The sequence below is a fragment of the Miscanthus floridulus genome, chromosome 5 (assembly GCF_019320115.1).
Source record: "Miscanthus floridulus cultivar M001 chromosome 5, ASM1932011v1, whole genome shotgun sequence".
NCBI classification, from domain to species: domain Eukaryota; kingdom Viridiplantae; phylum Streptophyta; class Magnoliopsida; order Poales; family Poaceae; genus Miscanthus; species Miscanthus floridulus.
Window position 1 is genome coordinate 133,556,992 of NC_089584.1, and position 19,605 is coordinate 133,576,596.

A 19,605-nucleotide genomic window follows, 5' to 3' on the forward strand; every position below is an offset into this window, starting at 1 on the left:
TCGCGGTGGAGGCAGCCACGACGTTAGATGGCAGCACCCGCTGCGGTGGAGGTGCCCTGCCGCGGTGGAGTCGGCCGCGGCATTCCTACCTTGGCGTTGCGGCTCAGGGACAGCACACGGTGAGAAAGGATATGTGGTCGGCGCTGCCGAAGAACTTGGCGACGAAGACAGTGGCGTGTCCCTATGCTTTGGCACCGTCAATCCACTACAGCGGGTGGGGCAAATCTGCGCGGGCGAGGGCTGGCAGCAGCAGTGTGTGGCCAGCAGTACCAGGCTACCGGCTAGGGCGGCTGCGTCCTGCCACTCCGAGCGCGGCAGGGAGAGGAGAGGAGAGGAGGGGCGTCGCGGTGGAGAGGAGCAGGGGCGTCAGTAGAGGGAGCTCCCTTATTGCCGACTGCCGAGGGAGAGAGTGACGGGAGAAGAGTCGCGTGACCGAGCGTCGACTTCTGGATGTGAGGGGGCGCCAGGAAGAAGACCGAGCGTTGGTTTCTAGATGTGGCATCGCTGGTTCGATGCGTCCGGATGGGAACGGGGTGTCCAAACGCCCTAAACAAAGCATTACCGATATGGCATTCATGCTGGTCAAACTTTTATGAGTTTAACTATGTTCATATAAATTATTGTTAACATTTGTATCTCCAAAGAAGTTTATTACGAAAATAAATTCAACAATTTATCTAATGTTCCTTATTGTATATTATAAATATAAATAATTTTTTTGTATATATTTAGTTATAGAGTTGAGTATGTTTGACGGAGAGTGAGAATGAAGTTTAGCGGCTGGTGTGCCATTCGGCCGGTCGTAGCATGTTTGACTGTCTGGTACTCCCCACGTGTTTGATTGTTTGGTATACTCCTACAAAAGACTTCAAGATGCCAGGATCAAAGCACAGCTGGTTGGGCGTGGATATGTGGGCGTGCGTATGACACGAGTGCGTTTATGCGTCCTGACTTAAAATAACAATTTTCCCTTGAGGGAACTTGGTTTGCATAGCTGAGCTAGTCCCCGTCATCCTCTGTTCCTCGAGAAACACTCACTGACGGCAGCAATTAATAGCTAATAGGGCGTCGGAATAAGTACTCCAGACGGTGCTGCGGCCATTAGTCACGAGACAGCCGCAAAAGGTTCGACGTGCACCTGTTCTCCGGATGGCTGGGATACCAATGGAGTCCGGCGGCGGCGAGATTATGCCCGGACCTGGGTTGCCAGTCACCTCCGAACCCGGTGGTGGCCGTGGCGGTTGGCGTGCCGCCCTCTTCATCATCGGTAATCATGCAGATTGCAAGTCTTCAAGTTGCCTAGTTCGTCCGCAGTTTGCATGCTTCACTGTCGCTGTTGCTGTTGCTACTACCATGCAGCGATGGCATTCTTTGAGCGTATTGGGTTCGTCGGCGTGTCGGCCAACTTAATCATGTACCTCACCGGGCCGCTCGGCATGTCCACCGCTGCCGCGGCCGCCGGCGTGAACGCGTGGTCCGGAACCGTGCAGGTGCTGCCGCTCGTCGGCGCGGTCGTCACTGATTCGCGGCTTGGCCGGTATCGAGCCATCCTGGCCGCCTGTGCACTCTATCTTCTGGTCAGTTTGTAAAAAAAAGTACTCATTCGTCCCAAATTATAAGTTTTTTTAAAAGTCAAAAAATCTCAGTTTTGATAAATTTATATAAAAAATAACATTCATGATAATGAGTATTATTAGATTTCTCGTTAATTATATTTTCATAGTGTACCTATTTGTATCATAAATCATTGTAATTCTATCTATAATTTTGACCAAACTTAAGATATTTTTTTTATTACCCAGTACAACACAAACATTCATAACGCGCATACACTCTTCCCTATGAATGCACGCACGCAAACCATACCCCTGTGAATATTTTCTAAGACTAGGCTGGCAAATCCTCGAGATTGACAAAGTCACCATGTGCGCCTCGCCGTTGACAGGAACATCGTATACCACTGAAAGCACAACGCCGTTAAATCCTGAAATATTTACTCCCACAGGAAGTTGAACCCAGGATCTAAAGTGCTAGTTTGTCTATAAAAAATGTTAAGAAAATTAGAATGACTTATAATTTGAAGTGGAGGGAGTACTATCAATTTGAAATTATAAACACATTTTGTTTTTTTAAAGTTTTTGTTATGTATTTAGATGTGCACTATATCTAGATATATAATAAAATCAACGTATTTAGAAAAATAAAACGTCTAATAATTTAAAATAGAGTCAAAAAATCAAAACATCTTGGTTCTTGCCTTCGTGGCCTTTCTTTTCCGATCGTCGCCTTCATGAAGTTGGTGGACCTTGTAGTTACGGATAAAAAGTTCGTTTGAGCAGGTTCGGTGGCTTGTTTAAAATTGATATGATTATATTAATTTTTTAAAAATAAAAATAGCTGATTTAGATAGAATTCAATTTTGGCTCTGCACGTAAAGTTTAGGCCTCCTAATAAAGAAGAATATATTATTTCAAAGCCTACAAAATATTCAGTTACTTTTTGATCCACCCCTCCCCTATCGTTCTACACTGTATCATGTAGTTTGTTGTTATGAGCGGTATGGTAATACTAATATCGTGTATAAGAGTACTCCTGGGTAAGCTAAATGTTATCCTAAGCAACTTGAGTTACCAGTACGGGGGGAGTATTTGTTAGGAACTGATATTTAATCAAGTTTTTCTTTTTTGAAAAAAAAACTGGCCCTTAATGAGGTAACATCAACGTTGCTGTCTTCGCAGTCGGTAATTTTGGGCAAAATAAAGAGGCTCTGCGTCATTAAAGCGTGAGCATTGTATATTTCGGAGGACCGCTGAAAAATATTTCTAGCACACTGCACACCATACTTTTAATGTTATTTTACGAGGAGTCGTCATGTCTCAAAGGACAAGCTAGAAATAAATATAGGCCTCCTGCAATGGTATAAGCTAGTAGTTATTATTTCTAATATAACTTCTTCAGTAGTGCTAACTTTTAGTATATACTCCCTTCGTATCTATGAAGGAAGTCGTTTTAGATATTGACAGGGTCTTAAAAAACAACTTTGACCCATACTTTTTGCTATAAGATATTTATAAACTATAGTCAATATCTACTTGATCAAATGATCTTGGAATGTTTGTATTAAACTAGCTTTAGCTTTTCTTTCTCTTTTATTAAAATATAAAAAAAAATACTTAGAGATAGCTTGCTTAAGTCACCCATTACGGGTGCCCTCATGCTAGTATGAGCGGTGAGTGTTATGACATTGTTACCAGCACCATCGTCAGTTTTTGTATTGGTAATTGAGATAACGAGTTCAATCCTCTATTTCTCTTCATATATAATTAACCAAGTCATTAAATATGCTGATATGTCATAGTATTAAATGCAAATGAAACCTAAATAGAGTATCCATTGAGATTGGCCTAAAAAACATGAAGACCCGTTCCACAATCCATCCTCAAACTTTGGATCTATATGAAAATAAACATATTATTAAAAAGTAACAGTTTCGAAGTGTTTCTTTTCGGTTTATACATTTGCTAATTGCTATCGTCAAATGTTAGATTTTTAATCACAGTTCAAAAGTAAAGGTTCGTATATACGTTGAATACTCACACCTACGAATGTAGGAGCCCAAAAGACAGAGTCGGTGAATCTTAGGATTTATACATTCACTGAAATTTTATCTATGCTGATTTGTTGTGAGAGAAAAATATTATTCCTTCACTGAAAAATAATGTTGAAGTAGGTCAAACGAACAGGTCCTACATCTTTTAGATTCTAAAATAAAATTTTAAAAAAATATAAATATTATGTCGAGTTAAAATTTTGAATTTAGATGAGCAGATTTCATGAAGAAAAAAAACTATCTATCTAAAATACGCTCATGTTCTTGGCACATATATATATATATATATATATATATATATATATATATGGAGAGGCTATTCAGCAGCCGGCTACAAAATAAGTTATTCTGTAGCCACCTCTATTTACCATAATTTTATATACTAATTTATCATAATGTCAATACATATTTACGATAGTTGGGTTACTATAACACATGGGAATATTTACCATAACGTTATAGTAAACCACTTAGTAAGGAGTTACTATAATCTTATAAATTAACATAGTAATTATCGTAACTCAAAGTGGCTACAGAATAAGTTATTCTGTTACTATATATATAGACGTTCTGTTCTGTAGCTGGCCGCAGAATAAGTTATTCTGTGGCCACTTTGAGTTACGATAATTACTATACTAATTTATGAGATTATGGTAACTCCTTCGTAAGTGATTTACTATGGCATTATGGTAAGTATCATCTTGAATTATAGTAACCCATGTATTATAAATATGTACTGTCATTATCGTAAATTGGTACAAATATTATCGTAAATCAAGGTGGCCATAGAATAAGTTATTCTATGGCCAGCTATAGAATAACTTATTCTATGGCCACTTTGAGTTACGATAGTTACTATGCTAATTTACGAGACTACAGTAACTTCTTACTAAGTGATTTACTATAACATTATGGTAAATATCACCGTGAGTTATAGTAACACGAGTATCGTAAATGCATATTCATGTTATCGTAAATTGGTACAAACATTATCGTAAATCAAGGTGCCTATAGAATAAGTTATTCTATGACCAGCTACAGAATAGCCTTATCATATATATATATATATATATATATATATATATATATATATATATATATATATATATATATATATATATATATATATATATATATATATATATATATATATTCTGTCTAGTTGTCTCACTTTGTATATATTATTATATTTTACCCCTCGCAGACCCTCCTTTTCCTTTTGGATTTCATGAATAAAGAAATAATAACAACTTTTGCAATGACAGAGAAGGCATCTCGTACCCAACTTCACACCATTCTTGGGCGTGTTTAGCAGGATCCAGATTCTAGTAGCAATGTTTTAGATCTAATTTTTTTTTCCAGAAACGCTGATGAATTAGAATCACTTTGTAGAAACGTTTAGTTGGCTTGCTGAATTTTTGAAACTAGAAGTTTTGGTTGTTTATCTGGACTAATATACAAAAAGATAGTAAAAAAAGACTAATATACAAAAACATGGGTGTTGAGTGATTCTCTTCGAAATATTTCTCTTTTTTTGGCGTTTGGCAGGAATTCTAATGATTCTATCGAGAACATGAAATGTTTGTCACTGCTAAACGCATAAGCTCTCGAACGTGGTGGGTACTGTGGAGATTCTTCCCAACGAAAATCAGCCCCCAACCGTTCATACGCAAAGATATAAATGCATGCTCCAGGATTTTTATGGAATCGCTTGGTGGATCTAAGGTCTAATTTGGTAGAGTTTCAGTTAGTTTTAGCTTTAAATTCTTTGTGCTTTGTAGCAAAGAGTTATTTTTTATCTCCGTTCTTAAAATGAATCACAAGTTAATGAAGCTACTATTTTTTTTTATTTACCACTACTGCTTCTGTATATTGTATATTGTTGCAAGAAGCTGAAACCATTTAAAGCCATAGCAAACATGATCTTATTCTATACCCAATAATAAAGAGGCAAAATTTCTCTACACCTACTTTTTGTTGGGTCATCCCTTCCCTAACTTTGTGAATGTGGAAAACCGCCGATAGCTTTTCTCTTTATATAACTAGGAATTCTAATCCAATTAGATCTCTCCAATTTCGGGTGAATAAGAATCTTAATCCAAATAAAAATAATAATAATATAGACAACTAAGAATCTTAATCCAATTAGATCTCTCCAACTCCGAGTAACCGGAATAGAAATCTTAATTGGCTTCGAGTATGCTCAGATTTTTTTTTCTCGTGGATGTTTTTACACTAGCTCGACTTTTTTTATTTTAATTTCATTGTTTTCTCCACCTGGTTTTTTCATGTTCTAATAAATATAATAAGAGTAAAAACAAACAATAAATAAGAGATCACAACCATTTTAATCTTTGACTCCTTAAGAAACAAATATTTTTACCACTAATTAATTTAATTTTGACTCGAACTCATGACCCGTGCTACAACTCACTACGTATTGGATCCTATTACAACGCACGGGCATGTTTGCTAGTATGTTAAAAACATCTTTCATAGTTTTTTTAGATTAACAATCTAAAATGTTTTTTGGTAATAGATGAAAACCCAGCCCTCCTACAGGTTCCATCCGAACTTCCTTAAGATTCCATATCTTATTTGATAAATCAGCGCTCCTAGCGTCTGGACGCCTAGATTCAGGGGCGAGTCCGGACGCACCTCGGGTCCATATGCATCATCTATGTCATCATGCCATTATCACTGAAACATGCATATGCAACATTCGCAATTCTGTTGTTTCATACTTAATTTGCTTGTGAATGGTAGTAGTGAAACATGTGAATGCAACATGAGTTTCTCATACCTTGAAACATGGCAACATAGTAGGAATGTGGCAAGTTAAGCTTGCAACAAAAGTAATGAAACATGTGAAACATGGAATTGCAACAATTGAGTGAATTGATTATTTTATGCTTCATCACATGTGATCATTAGAAATTGGTATAACAATTGTGTAAAGTGGTTGATCATGGTCTAATACACCTTAACTACACTTAGGGTAATTGTTTGGACATTGTTCATGTGGACCAAAATGACCAAATTGCCCTTTAGGAGAGGTTTGACTTGAATTGACCCTTAGAGTGCCACTTTTGACTGTTTCAAAAGACCAGCTTAGAGATCTTGTATGGCTGTGCACTCTTTACCAAAGTTGTATCTAATTTATCAAGGAACAAAAGTTGTTTTATGATCACCTCATGAAAATGGCTAGAACATGCTCAAACATGGCCCACAAGTCAGAATTCCATGCTGATTTCACACTTGGAAAAATTGCTAAGTCATAATCCATTTTTAGTTTGATTGAGCCACCTTTGGCTTGATACAACTCAGGATACAGGGTGAATTAGCTGTTGATGTCTAAATCAAAGTTATAGCCCTACCATAGCTCTACAACTATCATATACATTATTTTCAATAAATCGTCATGGTTTGAGAGATCCATCACGCTTAAGTTCGTCTGTCAGTCATCGTCTTTGAACACTGAAACGAAAAATTCAGAAAATGGGCAGAGTTCGCCGTGGCCGACCGGCGCAGGAGCTGCTCGCCGCGTGGCGCTCATGCTCTATCGACGCCACCACGTCGCGCGTTCGCGCTCCAGAAGAAGGCCAGCGCCTACCCGACGCACTCACCTGCTCTATTTGCCCCTCTCTCGCCTTCACCGCGTGCAGCGCCGAGCCACAGCCACCCTCCATTTCTGACCGAGCGTCGCCGTCGTCATGCACACTCGTCACTGCAAAAACGCGCCGGCCATCTTGCTCCTAGCCTCGCCGTGATCCCCTCTACCACCTCCACCGTTCAGTCGGTCCACTTGAGCCTTGGTAAGGGTGAATTCGTCCTTTCTTCCACCACCGCCATGGCTGACCTCGCCGGAGCTGGCGCTCCACGCGGCCAACTGCCACCGCAGCCTTGCCGTCTCTTCTACCCCTTGCGCTAGGTCCGATGAACGCTACCAAAGCTCGTAGAGTCACCCATTAGGGCAGTGGCGCCGTAGCCTCGCCAGAGCCGGCCGAGCCGTGGCCGAGTGCCGCCATGGCCGTCACCACCCCCTCTTACCGCGGTGATAGCCAAAATTGATGGCACCGCTAGATGCACATTGTTGAGGCGAGCACCGATGCACCGCTGGCCTCGTCTTCCTCCGTTCCCCTGCCTGTCTCACTGTCTCGCGGGTCCCGTATGTCAGTCGCTGCAGCGAGGGCGGGAGCCAGACCTAGGCTACGCTGAGCCTGGGCTGAGCCATGTCTGGGCCGCGCCAGCGCGCGCTTCGTGGGCCGCCGTGTCCGTCGGGCCGGCCCAGCAGTAGAGTTAGGATTCAAATTCATTTTTGGTTTTATTCTTTTCACAGATTTGTGTATAGATTCAAAAAATATGTATCTCCTAGTTGGTAGCTTCAAATGATGTGGTTCCAATTTTGTTGAGTTCATGATAATGTATAGTTTTTATTAAAAATATAAATTATGCTATGTTCTGTTATGAAACATGGAGTTCCTAATTATTTCTTTTAATCATGAAGGAAATAGGGATAATTATATCTTTTTCTATGTAGCTCCATATGGCATGAAATTTTTATGGTGTACTGCTCATATCATGAATAGCTTGTAGTTAAATTTTCATAAATTTTGGACACTGTTTGTAAGAGATAGAAAATTATCTTGTTTGCATGGGTGGATCTTGTGTGAATTTTCATAATTTTTCTATAGATCCAGTAAAGGTAAAAATTGGTGAGTGCTGTTCTTATGCTAGAATGAGGCTAGTAAAAATGAGAAATCTATTGCTCGACACTTTTCAATAGGGTTTTCTAATTATGCTAAAAATAGACATGTCATCTGTTATTTTGGATGCAGCAAGTTCTGCTTGTCCAATTGCTTTGAAATTTTTATGGTAGTCTATGTGAAGCATGAGATAGCTACTGTAATTTTTGTAGATTTTTCTGAATAGTTTTACTATATATTGCTTTAATCACCTAATTAACTAAATAAATTAGAAAAGGATATTAAATAAATTATATAGAAGTTGACACTATACTTTCTAGTGTTCCTCTAGTATGTGCAACAAGTTGGTAAACTTGGTTTGGTACAATTATACTTTTGCGTCATCATTAAATAATTAAGTTAGTAACCCTGTCATTCTGGAAAAGATTCTAGGTTTACTGGAATTCGATTTGGTTAACGTAAGAATCATGCTTTGATGTTACAAATGATTTGTAGAGAATTTTATAAGCTTTCCAGAATGTCCTCATGCAAGTCATTTGGATTTATAGAACTCTGGTTATGATTGAATTAAGGAACTACTCGTTGCATGTAAAACCTTAACTTTGATTTAAGTACGCCTTTAATATTTCCTAAATTTGTGGTAATGTTCTTAGGTGTTAGGCCTTTAACTGAAGATGAGCATCTTTACCTTAGGTTATGCAAGTTAGGTAAGTAGCTCTTGTTCTTCAAGTTAAGTAGATACATGTTTTAAAGTGATTTGAATAGAGCTATTTTACTCGGTAAACGAGTGTCCAGTGATGTTTTCGTTAAACATTTATTGTGATTCATTCATCATGAGCATCATGTCATTCCTTATGCATCCATGATATTTATCTTGTGCATCGGCATGCAATAGGTGTACCGGAGGGAGTAACACTGCTGGAATTTGAGAAACCGAGCGAGCAGCAGCAGCCGACACCGGAGGTACAGGAGGTGCAGCCTTTAGGAGAAGTGCCAGACAAGGTCGTTGTTGAGTGCTCGGATCACCGTCCATGCAACTTTGTGAAAGGCAAGCCCCGGAGCATATTAAGCCTCCTAATTTGCGAAATGCAGTTACAGTATTATTGTTACATATATATATTGTTGCATTAAGTTTAGGTGTTGGATGCAAATACTTGCTGCATTGGTTATCCAATCCTTGTCCAGATATTGATACCCTAAATCCTATGTAGCTCAGGCTCGTGTAGTGCTTAGCCCTGCTTTAACATGGTAGAAGTCAGGTGATTTCCTGTCACCTGCGAGATATAGGAAGATACATATGGCACGGTTGGCTATATTTGCTATCGTGGAAAAGAACCAGTCTTAATTTAAAATAAAGACCGGACGGAGGCTTGTCGGTTTGCAGTGACTCCGTCTGTATCGATTAAGGACTGAATCTTAGAGCCTTTCCTGTTCATATTGAACGCATGCCTCTCTCTTAGTTGGCCAGGTCTGGAGACCGACCACGAAGCCGAGTAGCTCACCTCAGGCCGGGAGTCGATAAGTATAAAGTATGCCTCGGAAGGGAGCCGTAGGCGTGAGTCCAAGGGCATGTGATTTAAAAGTCCTGATCGTCCTGGCAGAAGGGTAATCCCTGAGAGTGCTAGCGCTGATCGAACCCGCGAATTTGGTTCCTGAGTTGTCCCAAAGGTGACCCACGGCTACCCTTGCTAAGTATGCCAAGGTGAGAGTTAGGAATACCCCCTCAGCTAAGTTGTAATTCAATTCGAGTCGCCGTCTCTCCCGGTTAGTGAGAACTTGACGGGTGCTATGGTTCGGAAATGATGATATGATGATGATAGCCTTATTATACCTGCTATGGTTAATATTGTTTGCTCCTAATAAGTGAGTGCTCTAGTACAGGTGCTAATCTAGTGGACAGGTAAATGATGATAACTTGATGCTAAGATAAATTGGTTACTATATTCATAAGCTCTTTTATGCAATTGTGTCTAGCTAGCCCACCTCATAAGCCTTGCATGACCCTTGGTGTCTTTTATTTCTAGTTTTGATGGGTAAGTCTAGCTGAGTACCTTCTCGTACTTAGGGTTTATCTCCCCCTATTGTAGATGACCAGTTCTACTTTGGTTGCTGCAAGTACTACCTTCTCCCAGCTGGGGATGAAGACTAGACCGTTGGGCGTGGTCTCTACTAGTTTTCATATCTGTTGATGCTTTTGTGGGATATGACTCAGACTTGGCAATGTATTTGAAAATTATGAAGTTATGTACTAAACTATGTTGCTTCCGCACATTCGAACTTGGTTTGTAATATTTTATTTGAACTCTGATGGATGTAATCCGGATGCTACTTGTGAAATGTTGTAACGGATGATGTGTTGTGTTGAATCACTACGGTCTTGGTTTGTATGTCGAGAGTTGGTTGAAATCCTTCGTGATTTCCGGACTACCGGGATTATGGGAGCTTAAGTACAGGAATTTGATCGCTTCGGTGATTGTTTTTGTACTTACGTTCTTATGATTTGGTCGGTTCTGTTACAGCTGGCATCAGAGCAAGATTCGACACTAAACATGTCATTTGTGTATTTAAAACAAAAGTATTTGCGAAAATCCTAAATTAAATACTATGTATTGCCAGTGGTCATATCCCTTATGCCCAAATAAGGACTCTTAAGTGGCTTATTAAAGTACTAACTTGGGGGTTCCTGCTTGTTTCTGTTTCATCGTCTATACGGTGTGCTATTATATGGATGCCATCCACTTAGGTGATAATGTATGGATCAAAATACCTCTACGCTCTGGTAAGTGGGAGTTGTGAGAGCATGAACATCCAACCATCGGTCTAGGGGAGAGTAGTTGTGGTTGCTCGCATACTTACATGTTCAATCATGTATCTATGAGAGTACTTAAATGTGGGTATCTCTGACGGATAGCTGTGATACTAGAGTATATGCATCGGGGGATATATGTATGAAAGTATTTAGTTTACATGCCTTGTTGGGAAATTATTGGGCTGAAATGAAATTTTTCTGCAGGTACACTAACAACGTATCGTTGTAGATCGACTAGCTACCGTATACGAGAGAACGTATGTATGCCACCATATATTTCGCTAGCCTTTAAATTTTTCTAGGTTTGTGAGGACGTACGGATCGTGCATGCATCATGTTCAAGCATACATGGCATTTCTTGCATTACTCCCTCCTTTAAAATATGGTTGTCCCGACTAATTAAATTTCGTATCCCTTAAATGATTCTCCCCTTACGTTGCAACTTTTTGCTACAGATGGCGCGCATGAAACTCACTACTCGCAAGTCCGCTGGAGGCAGGGCGCCTCGTCACCGGTTAGCTCCTCGTGAGCCCCGTCCGGAGCCTACTGAGGCGGAAAGGCTGAGGACAGAGCTGGCCCGGGTGACTGCTGAGAGGAATGCGGCTCAGCACCGTTTGGAGCAAGTAACACAGGAACAGGACTAAGAGACTCTGTAGGTTTAGAGGTTGACAGTTGGTCACTGCAACTGTGAACGTATGTTGATTCACGTGATGAACCAACGGAATGAAGCCTAGCACAAAGAGAATGTGTTGAGAGCACGATAGGTGGAGCTAGAGCAACAGTTGGCAGTTGCCGAAGAGTACAATGACCATCTCTATGAGGAGGTTCACCTGTTACACAATCAGCTTCACCCTCTCCTGCCACCTTATGATGAGGATGAGATGAGCTCTGGTGTCATCATGGCTGAAGGTGATGATGGCATTGAGGTCAATGGACCTGAGGATGTTCCACCTGAAGAGGAGGAAGATGAGGAGTTAGAGCTTGCTAGTGATGAAGATGGAGGAGAGATCTTCGACACTGACTCCGAGGACGATGCGTAGTTTAGCTTACTACTTAGCTAATGTGCTAGAGCTAGTCTTTTGTTGATCCTCATGCATGAACGGGTAGCTTTGTAATAAGTTAATCGTTGGGATGTAATATCGGACCCTCTGTTATTTTGGATGAAAGTTTGGAACCACTATGGCTTGGATGTAACCTATCAAACGTGTTATGCTCCACGTATGTGAGCTTTTAATAAATTCCATCTTTGCGGTCTATAGATCTCGTTGTTGGTTAAGTTTATCGCATTTATGTGTCAATTGATGTGCTTGATGAGTTGTGTGATTGTGATGAATGATTGTGCCTCTGTTGATTATATGAATGCATTCTCTCTAATGGACTCAGTTTGGCATAATTATACAATTCATCTACAAAAATTTCCACATCGTCAGTGCTCATTGGCTATACATTTTGCAGATGGCTTATAACCTTCGTCGCGGTCGTAGCATGGGAGATGAGGAACAACCATCTCCTCCACCGCCCACACTAGTTGAGCTAATGCAGACAGTCGTGGAAAGTCAGCGCATGCTAGCTGAGGCTATGCGCCATATGGCTAACCGTGATGACCGACATGTCCGCCAGGGACCCGAGCTGAACCAGTACAGTAGCTTTAAGGACTTCATGGACATAAAGCCTCCTATCTTTTGTGAGGTAGAAGAACCATTACAAGCTGATGAATGGTTGAGCACGATAGAGCAAAGGTTTGGATTGTTCCGTTTGACAGAAGGCATGAAGGCTTCGTATGCAGGACACTAGCTCCAAGGCCCTGCAGGCATCTGGTGGACCCATCACAGGACCACCTTCCCTGCAAACGTCGAGATAGTTTGGGACTAGTTCTAGACAGCTTTCCAGGGACACTTTATCCCTCCTGGTCTCATGGCCATTAAGCATACCGAGTTTATGAAGCTAACCCAAGGCAACAAGAGTCTTAATGAATACCTCTAGGCATTCAACAACCTGGCGAGGTATGCTCTCGAGTTCATCGATACTGACGCTAAAAGAATAGCTAGTTTCAAGAGGGGACTTTCCCCAAAACTGATAAAGTCTATGGGCAACTGCAAGTGTGTCACCTTTAATGAGTTTATCAGTGACACCCTGACTCAGAAGAATAATGATAAGATATATGCTGCTTCCAAGACCCGTAAAAGAAACTTTGAGGCCGGTGCTTCTCAGTCTAAGGCACCAGTGGTATCCAAGACCCAGTATCGTCCACCCAATGCTAATGTCCGGTACCGCCCACCTCAGAAGAAGAACCAAGCTAAAACCGGTTTCCGCAAGGGGTACACAATTTCCTTGCCAAAGAATACCTCTGGGCAGGACAGCTCCAATGTCCCACCAGCTAACAGGCCGTGCTGGAACTGTAACCAGCCTGGTCATTGGGATAATAAGTGCCCCTATCCTTCCAAGCAGAATGATCAGGGAAATGTCCGTTAGGGGCGTGTTCACTACACTATTGTGGAGGAAATTCCTGCTGGTGAAGTGGTCACCGCTGGTAAGTTCCTTGTTAATGATCACCCTGTAGTTGTGCTCTTTGATTTGGGTGCTTCGCATTCCTTTGTGAGTTCTACTTTTGCATCTAGGCATAAGATGAATGTGATTACAATTGTCAAGGGTGGTTATTGTATTAGTGCTGCTGGAAATAATATCATGACTAACCAAGTAGTTAAAGATGTAAAGATTGAGATTGGGGATCGAGAGTTCCTTACGGATCTTGTAGTTCTACCGGGGGTAGGAATCGATGTAATCCTAGGAATGAAGTGGATGAGCGGGAATGGAGTGTTGATCGATACATCAACCTGTGTGGTAATGTTGAGAGATCCTGTGGTTAAGAAGGGTTTTCTAGTGCAGTTACCTCATGATATCGCTATCCACAATACAGCCAATGCTACCCTAGCCAAAGCCATTGAAGATATATCGATTGTCTGTGAGTTTCTAGATGTCTTCCCTGATGACTTGCCTAGATTGCCTCCGGACCATGATGTAGAATTTAAGATAGAACTCATTCCGGGTATGGCTCCTATTTCTCGAAGGCCCTATAGAATGCCGCCCAATGAGTTGGCTGAGCTGAAGAGTCAGTTAAATGAGCTATTAAAGAAAGGTTTGATTCAGCCTAGTTCTTCTCTTTGGGGTTGTCCAGCTATCTTTGTGAAGAAGAAGGACGAGTCTCTGCGCATGTGCGTGGATTATCGCCCCCTTAATGCTGTTACTATCAAGAACAAATACCCTCTTCCTCGCATCGATATTCTATTTGATCAGCTCTCCAAAGCTAAGGTATTCTCCAAGATTGATTTGAGGTCTGGCTATCATCAGATCAAAATTCGTCCTAAAGATATACCTAAGACAGCTTTCTCTACTCGTTATGGCTTGTTCGAATACCTTGTCATGTCATTTGGGTTGACAAATGCTCCGGCACACTTTATGTACCTGATGAATTCAGTATTCATGCCAGAATTGGACAAGTTCGTCGTCGTGTTCATTGATGATATCCTTATATATTCTCAGAATGAAGAAGAGCATGCTAAACATCTGAGAATTGTTTTAACTCAGTTACGTGACAACCAGCTTTATGCTAAGTTCAGCAAGTGCGAATTCTGGTTGAACAAGATACCTTTTCTGGGTCATGTGTTATCTGGTGATGGAATTTCGGTTGACCCTACTAAGGTGCAAGAAGTCCTAGAGTGGAAGGCACCTACTACGGTCATAGAAGTTCGAAGTTTCCTGGGTTTGGCTGGCTACTATCATCGCTTTATCCTGGATTTCTCAAAAATCGCCAAGCCCATGACTCGACTACTTCAAAAGGATGAGAAGTTTATGTGGACTCCGAAGTGTGAAGAGGCTTTCCACACTTTGTGGACCCTACTAACCTCTGCTCCTGTATTGGCACAACCTGACATCGAGAAGCCTTTTGATGTCTACTGTGATGCATGTGGCACTGGTTTGGGGTGTGTTCTTATGCAGGAGGGCCGAGTAATTGCTTATGCTTCGTGCCAGCTTCGAAAGCATGAAATCAATTATCCTACCCATGACTTAGAACTAGCCGCGGTTGTTCATGCCCTGAAGATTTGGAGACATTACTTGCTAGGTAATGTGTGCAACATCTATACTGACCATAAAAGCCTCAAGTACATCTTTACTCAACCCGAGTTGAACATGCGTCAACGATGATGGTTAGAATTAATCAAAGACTACAACCTTTAAGTGCACTACCATCCTAGTAAGGCAAATGTGGTTGTTGATGCCTTAAGCAGAAAGGTCCATTGCAATTCCTTAGTTAGTGAAGACTTTCATCTGGCACACCTCCTTCATCCTGTAGTACTCCACAATATCACTGTGGATTGCTCTCTTAGAAGTTGAATTATCGAACTCTAGAAGACTGATGTGGGTGTGTTTCACATCAAGCGGAAGATGAAAGATCAGGAGACCAAGCACTTTAGGGTCGATGACAAAAGAATTCTCTGGTTTAATGATAGGCTTGTGGTACCCAAAGACAAAGAACTTAGAAATCAAATTATGGCTGAAGCCCATTCTTCTAAATTGTCCATCCATCCTGGTAGCAGTAAAATGTATCAAGATCTCAAGCTGTATTATTGGTGGACCAAGATGAAGAAAGAAATCGCAGCTTACGTGGCAAGGTGCGATAACTGTTGCAGAGTCAAGGCTATTCACATAAGGCCTGGATTATTGCAGCCACTCTCTATTCCTGGCTGGAAGTGGGAAGAAATTAGCATGGATTTCATTGTTGGATTACCCACTACCAAAAAGGGTTGTGATTCCATCTGGGTTATTGTAGATCATCTAACTAAATCCGCTCACTTTATTCCGGTCAAGTCTACCTATCACCCTCACAATTATGCTGAAATTTACTTTCAACAAGTGGCACGTCTCCATGGTGTACCCAAATCCATTGTTTCAGATAGAGGACCACAATTCACGGCTCACTTTTGGGAATGCTTATATCAGAATCTTGGCACTCATTTAATCCGCAGTTCTGCCTATCATCCGCAAACATCAGGACAGACTGAGCGTGTTAATCAAATTCTTGAAGACATGCTTAGAGCTTGTCTTATCTCTTGCAAAGGCTCTTGGGAGGACTGGTTACCTCTCGCTGAATTCTCTTATAACAACAGTTATCAAGAGAGTATCAAAATGGCTCCTTTTGAAGCTCTTTATGGCTGCAAGTGTAGAACTCCTTTGAACTGGGTGGAACCCAGAGAAAGAAGATTCTATGGTATTGATTTTGTAAAAGAAGCCGAAGAGCAAGTCTGAACTATACAGAAGAATATGACTGCCACTCAGGCTAGACAAAAGAGCTATGCTGACAAGAGAAGAAAACCTATTGAGTTTGAAGTAGGTGACCATGTTTATCTGAAGGTATCTCCTATGAAAGGAGTAAAACATTTTGGAATCAAAAGAAAGCTTGAGCCTCGATATGTTGGACCTTACCGTATTATCGAGAAAAGTGGAAGAGTAGCATATAAGCTCGATCTACCGCGTGAGATGGGAGCTATATTCCCGGAATTCCATGTGTCCCAGCTGAAGAAGTGTCTCCGTATTCCCGAGGAAAGAATAGCGACAAGGAAAGTCAACTTGAAATCTGATCTTTCTTATGAGGAGAAGCCCGTACAAGTTCTAGATACTCAAGAAAGAGTGACTTGTACACGAGTAGTTAAGTTATACAAGGTAGTTTGGAGTAATCATAGTGAACGGGATGCAACCTGGGAGCGGGAAGATTATTTAAAGGAAAATCATCCAACTTTCTATACTAAATGGTACGCTTTCTAAATCTTGGGACGAGATTTTTCTAAGGGGGGAGGGCTGTAACACCCTAGGTGTTTGGCTTCCACAAAATTGCATTTCATTTTATAAACATATGCATCATCTATGTCATCATGCCATTATCACTGAAACATGCATATGCAACATTCGCAATTCTGTTGTTTCATACTTAATTTGCTTGTGAATGGTAGTAGTGAAACATGTGAATGCAACATGAGTTTCTTATACCTTGAAACATGGCAACATAGTAGGAATGTGGCAAGTTAAGCTTGCAGCAAAAGTAATGAAACATGTGAAACATGGAATTGCAACAATTGAGTGAATTGATTGTTTTATGCTTCATCACATGTGATCATTAGAAATTGGTATAATGATTGTGTAAAGTGGTTGATCATGGTCTAATACACCTTAACTACACTTAGGGTATTTGTTTGGACATTGTTCATGTGGACCAAAATGACCAAATTGCCCTTTAGGAGAGGTTTGACTTGAATTGACCCTTAGAGTGCCACTGTTTGACTGTTTCAAAAGACCAGCTTAGAGACCTTGCATGGCTGTGCACTCTTTACCAAAGTTGTAGCTAATTTATCAAGGAACAAAAGTTGTTTTATGATCACCTCATGAAAATGGATAGAACATGCTCAAACATGGCCCACAAGTCAGAATTCCATGCTGATTTCATACTTGGAAAAATTGCTAAGTCATAATCCATTTTCAGTTTGATTGAGCCACCTTTGGCTTGATACAACTCAGGATACAGAGTGAATTAGCTGTTGATGTCTAAATCAAAGTTGTAGCCCTACCATAGCTCTACAACTATCGTATACATTATTTCCACTAAATCGTCATGGTTTGAGAGATCCATCACGCTTAAGTTCGTCTATCAGTCATCGTCTTTGAACACTGAAATGAAAAATTCAGAAAACGGGCAGAGTTCGCCATGGCCGACCGGCGCAGGAGCTGCTCGCCGCGTGGCGCTCATGCTCTGCCACCGCCACCACGTCGCGCGTCCATGCTCCAGAAGAAGGCCAGCGCCTGCCCGACGTACTCGCCTGCTCCATTTGCCCCTCTCTCGCCTTCACCGCGCGCAGCGCCAAGCCGCAGCCGCCCTCCATTTCCGACCGAGCGTCGCCGTCGTCGTGCATGCTCGTCACTGCAAAAACGCGTCGGCCATCTTGCTCCTAGCCTCGCTGTGATCCCCTCTACCACCTCCACCGTTCAGTCGGTCCACTTGAGCCTTGGTAAGGGCGAATTCGTCATTTCTTCCACCGCCACCATGGCTGACCTCGCCGGAGCTGGCGCTCCACGCGGCCAACTACCACAGCAGCCTTGCCGTCTCTTCTACCCCTTGCGCTAGGTCCGGTGAACGCTACCGAAGCTCGTAGAGTCACCCGTTAGGGCAGTGGCGCCGTAGCCTCGCCGGAGCCAGCCAAGTCGTGGCCGAGCGCCGTCATGGTCGTCACCACCCCCTCTTGCTGTGGTGATAGCCAAAATTGATGGCACCGCCAGATGCGCATTGTTGAGGTGAGCACCGATGCACCACTGGCCTCGTCTTCCTCCGTTCCCCTGCCTGTCTCACTGTCTCGCGGGTCCCGTATGTCAGTCGCTGCAGCGAGGGCGGGAGCCAAACCTGGGCTGCGCTGAGCCTGGGCTGAGCCGTGTCTGGGCCGCACCAGCGCGCGCTTCGCGGGCCGCCGTGTCCTTCGGGCTGGCCCAGCAGTAGAGTTAGGATTCAAATTCATTTTTGGTTTTATTCTTTTCACAGATTTGTGTATAGATTCAAAAAATATGTATCTCCTAGTTGGTAGCTTCAAATGATGTGGTTCCAATTTTGTTGAGTTCATGATAATGTCTAGTTTTTATTAAAAATATAAATTATGCTATGTTCTGTTATGAAACATGGAGTTCCTAATTATTTCTTTTAATTATGAAGGAAATAGGGATAATTATATCTTTTTCTATGCAGCTCCATATGGCATGAAATTTTTATGGTGTACTGCTCATATCATGAATAGCTTGTAGTTAAATTTTCATAAATTTTGGACACTGTTTGTAGGAGATAGAAAATTATCTTGTTTGCATGGGTGGATCTTGTGTGAATTTTCATAATTTTTCTATAGATCCAGTAAAGGTAAAAATTGGTGAGTGCTGTTCTTATGCTAGAATGAGGCTCGTAAAAATGAGAAATCTGTTGCTTGACACTTTTCAATAGGGTTTCCTAATTATGCTAAAAATAGATATGTCATCTGTTATTTTGGATGCAGCAAGTTCTGCTTGTCCAATTGTTTTGAAATTTTTATGGTAGTCTATGTGAAACATGAGATAGCTACTGTAATTTTTGTAGATTTTTCTGAATAGTTTTACTATATATTGCTTTAATCACCTAATTAACTAAATAAATTAGAAAAGGATATTAAATAAATTATTTAGAAGTTGGCACTATACTTTCTAGTGTTCCTCTAGTATGTGCAACAAGTTGGTAAACTTGGTTTGGTAGAATTATGCTTTTGCATCATCATTAAATAATTAAGTTAGTAACCTTGTTATTCTGGACAGATTCTAGGTTTAGTGGAATTCGATTTGGTTAACGTAAGAATCATGCTTTGATGTTACAAATGATTTGTAGAGAATTTCATAAGCTTTCCAGAATGTCCTCATGCAAGTCA

General features: G+C 41.3%; 1 pseudogene; it reads left to right on the top strand.

Annotated features, from left to right (window-relative positions):
* Positions 1-1,122: 1,122 nt before the first annotated feature.
* Positions 1,123-19,605, top strand: part of LOC136455387 (uncharacterized) — a 37,614-nt pseudogene continuing 19,131 nt past the window's right edge.